Source organism: Monopterus albus, unplaced genomic scaffold, assembly GCF_001952655.1.
Source record: "Monopterus albus unplaced genomic scaffold, M_albus_1.0 scaffold18.1, whole genome shotgun sequence".
Lineage (NCBI taxonomy): Eukaryota > Metazoa > Chordata > Actinopteri > Synbranchiformes > Synbranchidae > Monopterus > Monopterus albus.
In genome coordinates, this window is record NW_018127898.1 from 427,676 (window position 1) to 433,719 (window position 6,044).

Here is a 6,044-nt window from a genome sequence, read left to right on the forward strand (position 1 = left end):
CCCTACACCAAAGAAGGCCTTGATTTCACTATTAGGGGCAGACAAATAATTCCAATGGTAGTATAGTGTGAAAGTGCCTTCTCTAATGCGCTATTGATATATTGAGCCCAATATCATAATGTCTTCTTGCTAACTTTGGGTGTAAATGCATCCTTCTTCTACCACATAAGATATGTAAATCCATTCATATTTTTTAAAAATAACTACTAAACTAACACATTTTTTAATCATCAGTTAATCTGCTAACACATTGCTTATTAATAATTATGTCACTAAAATGACAAAAAAATATTAGGAAATACCTATTAACTCTTCCCAGAACCCAAGGTGTATTATTTTGTTCAGCTATTAGTCCAAATGTCTAAAATATTCCATTTACAGTGATATAGTACTGTATTTGTGGTGTTTCATTTTCTCGACTAATGGATTAACTGACTGATTAAGTAATTAGTCCATGACTCACCACTGTTCAAGACCTTAGTCAAGATGTTGCTCTGATTTGTCCAGGGAAAGCAGGAGCTAATCATGCAGTAGGTGTTGGGGGTTCATTCATTCATCACACATTCAGAAGATTGCTCAGTAACATGTCTAAAAGGGTCTACATGTGGTTTATGTCAGGCTGTGTCACGTTTCCACTGGACCACCAGATGGGCCCATAAATGCTCCATAAATTGATCCCTAAACTAAATGATCCTTCAGACAAATAATCCTACTCATCCAAACCAGGGATCACAGCACTCTTGAGCATGACCAGTTCCACCCTGGGTCTGAAAAAAACCCTACACTCATAGGCCACTTTATTAGGTACACCTGTACAATTATATGCACTTCAACACAACAGTTCCACCTTAACCTCTGTGTTTATGAAGCTCAAAATGTTTCAGTTTTTGGTGAAATTGTCATAAATTTATAAATTCAACTATATATTTATTATTGAGGTCATAGTTAAAGGTGGACTACATTATATTTAGATTATATGATATTTATATTTTTGTCCTCCCCAGTTACGTACATGAAAGTTTCAGAATATTAGGAACATCTCTGAATATAACATTTAAAAAATTGTTTAGGGACTGAGGACACCAAGTGATGTGTCAGGTGTAATTTTATCTAGTTCTTCCTGCAAACAAGTCTTAAAGTGCGCAACAGTCCTGGGTCTTCGTTGATGCAATTTGGGTTTCAAAATGCGCCAGGCCAGTCTAGCACTCGCACCTTTTTCCTCCTTGATAATGTGCAGTATGAGGTTTTGCATTGTCTTGTTGAATGCCATCTTGAAGGCAGCACATTGCTCCAAAATCTCAGTGTGTTTTTCAGCATTAATGGAGCATCATAGAAGTGTACGTTACCTTCACCAAGGGCACTGACACAACCCCAGACTGTGACAGACCCTGACTTTTGGACTTGTTGCTGGTAACAGTCTGGATGGTCCTTTTCGTCTTTGGCCCAGAGCACATGGCGAGCCTTCCAAAAAAAGATCTGAAATACTGATTCGTCTGACCACAGTACATGTTTCCACTGTGTGACGGTCGATCCCAGAGCAGTCATAGGGCTTCCTTTTGGCACAGTACAATTTGAAGCAGCATTTATGGATGTAACTACATATTATAGTGCCTGACACAGATGTGCCAAAGTAATCCTGAGCCCGTGTGGTTATATCACTTATAGAAGAGTGATGACTCTTGATGCAGTGCTACCTGTGGGATCGGAGAACACGATCATCCAGCTTAGGCTTGTGCCCTTGTTCTTTACCCACTGAAATCTTTTAATGAGGTTATGCAGCATAGAGGGTGACATATCCAAATCCCTTCCTGTTTTATCTTTGAGGAACATTGTTTTTAAACATTTCAGTAATTTTCTCACACATATGTTGGCAAACTGGTGGTCCTCGGCCTATCTTTGCTCCTAAAGGGCTCGGCCTTTCCTGGATGCAACTTTTGAACCAAATCATGATTGCAATCGGAGTAGCAGGGTTGGGCTGAAAGGGCTGCTAACCTTAATCTAGCACCTCATGTTGGCTTGGGGCTTGGAAACACCCCTCCATTCTTCGCCATGCTTGGCTTACCAGGAGACAAAGATAAGCACTAAGCCAGTCTTTCACTATGACAGCTTTCCTTAATCATTGTGATGGTCATACTGTCACCCAGCACCGATGTTTCCTCCGGGACTGTTCCCCAGCACTTTGGCTGCTGGACAGAGGTGAATGGCAAGCTCACAGCTCAATGGAAAGAGAAACATGAATGGGGGGTCAGATCTTTTAGACCAGTCAGTTTATATCAACAGTTGTGCACAAAAGTATGCTACATATGATGTGCTGTTGATACACCGCTCCTATAGGTGAGCCTATGACAAGTTCATTCTCTGTAGGCTCTAACTCTTTGTACTGGTGTATTGAGCTATGGTGTCAGTTCTAATTGTTAGTGATCTTGCATTATAAATTTAAAGGCCCACTTTAGGCAAATGTCACTGTAATATAGTGCAACATACATTTTCATTTGCTTCATATAAAGGACCTGCATTGCCATCCAGACAAGCATGAAAGTAATTTAAGGTCACATTCCTCACATCCTCCAGTCATACACAACAATTAGCAGCTCAGACATCTACCACCACCAAAGGAATTCTCATCAGTCTATTTATTCTGTGTTTGGATCCTCGTTTTAGATGTAGCTCTGAGTGTGGTGGGAGCATGTGATGGTGTGTGGGTGTGTGTCTGTGTTTGTGACGTGCACTGGAAAGCAATATTAGAATGGTGTGCTCGCTAGTGAATATACTTTTACTTTCTTTCAAATGCTACTGTAATCTACCCAATTTCTACTGTATCTTTGAGTATCAGGAATTTACCTTATGTAGGGTTGAAAAGTATTTTGTATTTTCACTGACAATTAAATACGGGTTGTGGTCAGATTTAATTCCTGTCCTAATGGTTTCAGTAGTGAAGTCATTACAGATGAAAGAAGTATCAAAAGATCAACATAATCCACTTCATCACCATTCACTGCTGCACTCGTAATGTTCCAAACAATTGCAGTCTAGTTAAATTGTGCTTACCCTGCCCTGCCACACACCAGATGATGATTGTGTCCCCTGGTCTTGCCACCTCTGCTGTAGGATCTCTCTGTTATTGAACTAAATGAGAACGCTGTGTTCCTTTTTACAAAGCTGCCACTGAGACACAGAGTGTAGGCAAGACCTATACACGGACGCTACATGGCCTCAGGTTTCACCAAACAGCAAAACAGGAAGTATATACTGTATGTGTGTTTGTGCATCGGTGTGTGAAGCAGTGAGTAGGGTGCTTGTAAACACCAATCTACCTGATCCAATAAAGAGATGGACTGTGACCCTTGCTGTTTTCTGTCCAGCAGCCTCCACTAAAACCAATTTCAGTGTTCTAAAGTCCCCCTTTTAATGAGTGTTATCATCAACTGAATAGTGACTGAAAACTGACTCTTTTATATTGTATTGCCTAACCACATAATTATTTTTCTTTCAAGAAAACACAATTATGCAAGTCATGGATGTTTTAAGACTAGTTCAACTTATGGTCCACTGCATGGCTAGTAGGAGTAATTAGAGGTTAATTAGATGAAAGTGTGTGTGGGGGAAGGAGCTGACTGGAATGAGATTTGGGGGTTGTGAAGCAGAGGTAGCTGGCTGGCTGGCTAGAAGGGGAGTGGAAACAATAATCACCCTTCTGTTGGTGCTTTTACCCCACTCACAATAAACAAAGACTTACATTTCCCGAGGATGGACAGAAACACAGCAAGATGCACACATGTAGGCTCAAGCACTCCTATATTGTGGTTTTGGTGCAGTGTTTAGCTTCAGCTGGCTAACAGGCAGAGGGACTCCTGATCATCTAATGGATGAGTCAGGCAGCTGGAATGCCAGGAATCTAACCTGAGATCTATTTACAAAGCACATATCCTCTTTGTACACTCAGCACACACTGTCCACTCCCAGGCTAAAGGAAGGGAGGGAGAAAGCAGAAAGATAGAGCACATGCTTTACTTACAGTGCTGATAAATGACCCTATCAATTGTTTGCTCATTACTGGGTGATTTGTATGAGTTAGAATTAATTCACACTGCTGCTCAGAAAGATCAATACTGAACCCACCAGTGAAGGAAATGGGGTATGAATATACATGGAGCATGACAGGATTCCCGGTGCAATGGAAAATGGATTATACACGTACATATCACCCAGCTACCTCTGTCCTCTTTGCTTACAGAGTAAGTAATGGTTAGAGTGTTATGTAAGCAGCGACCACAGCCTACAACACTGAGCATTAAGCCAGTATGAATGAGGAGGAGAAAACCCTACCTTTCCCTCCTCTTTCCTGTTCCCCCTTTTCTCCAGCCCTGCACAGTCCACCAGGCCACGCTGCCATTCTCCAATCAACTCCTGGACCACAGTTCAGTCAGCTGTTAGACATTACTAACCTACATGTCATTTCTAACTCCAGATCATTTTGCAACTGGAGTGTGAACATGGATTTTCCACACATGCAATCACACAGACTGTCTTAAGCCTCACTCCTTTTCTCTGTGGAGTAGCAAAAACGGGACTGTGTGTCCGAGCCTGTGCGGTCAGTTTCCCCTTCCCCCACTCTTTAAAGCCCAACACACACACACATGCACACACACACAAACATGTGGCAGGGGCTGGCCTGGCCCCTCTTTGCTTATTGTGTCCACTCATATATCAGGAATCAGGCTGCAGTTGACCAGTCCCTCCTTGCGTCCCTCTCCATCTGCTCTTCACTTTGCTTATTGTCTGTCATTTTACGTAGAGCAGCACAGGTCTTTATTATAACACTTAATGCACCTAATGAGGGGCTAGAGTGTGCTTAACAAGCTTTCATAATTACTGTGGAACTCTAATGTGTGTGTGTGTGTATGGAGGCGGAGGGCGATGTTTATGTGTCCCCTTATGCAGGACTAATGAGAGGCTGTTGACACCAAGTTACAAACGATCTGGCTTCCATTCACAGCTTCACCCTGGTAACTGGCAACTAAAAAGGGGCTGACACTGCTCATCACTCTCTTCATGTCACACACTATCATCACTGAACAGAGCCCATGACGAGGTGTGGGTGACTGTGATTGTGTGTTTGCATGTTTGTGTTTGTGTGTGCCAATTAACAGTGCACGCATCGGTTTGCAAGAAGTAAAAATAAACTGATTGTACACAGCTGTAGTTTCTGTGGGAAGAAATGACGCTGTGAGTCTTTCCGAGGAAGGAATGTGAAGCGCGTGCTACTAAAACTTCCGTCTGCCAAGAAAGCACCCTCATTCTCCCTTGAAAACTTCAGAAAATTTTAATAACTGCACATTATTTGTCTCTGCTGCTCTCTGGAATACAAAATGCCTTCAAAAGTAAATCCCTGTTGCATTATTCCAGTCAGGTTAGTGGCGTAATCCTGTTAAAGCTTAGTCTAATCAATAGTCCAGTCAGTCAATATATGCATATTCATCAGGCTGGATAGCAACCTCTCAGGACTGGCAGATATACAAACAGGGACAGTTCTATCATGTGTCAGTGAGATTTATGTGATTTATTATGCTTTTACATATGGCGACTGCAAAGGTATCTGTCAACTGTGATAACACTGACACAAAATGCTGCAAATTGTAAAGTGGCAGTGGCAGAGCTTCTTAGCTCTTACTGAAGCAGACATTTAATCTACACTGTGTTTTCATGAAACAGGCAATGGACATACATGCTTTTACAATGAAACATAGCTTTCATATTAAATAAATGTATAGTAAGGGCGTCCCCAGAATATCTTACTGTTATAACAAACATTTTATGTATCCTCCATTCTTAAAGAAAAGCTCTGAACATAATGGATACACAAGCTGGTCCACTGTGCTCCCTCAGTATGGCCATTTTCTTCTAAAGGAATGGACAGTGATGCTTTAAGTGGGGTGTGTAAAAACAAACTCCTACTATACTAAATTCACATAGTACAGCAACTGAACACTTTCTGTGAAATTCCTTAATAGTAAGCCTGTAAACTCAGCTGTTAAAACCATTAG

The 6,044-nt window shown here is 41.5% G+C and overlaps 1 protein-coding gene across 2 annotated transcripts in view; it reads right to left on the reverse strand.

The window, feature by feature from the left end:
- The window catches only part of LOC109956150 (fidgetin), a 15,943-nt gene that overhangs the window by 2,539 nt on the left and 7,360 nt on the right, over positions 1–6,044 (reverse strand). The window lies entirely within an intron of this gene.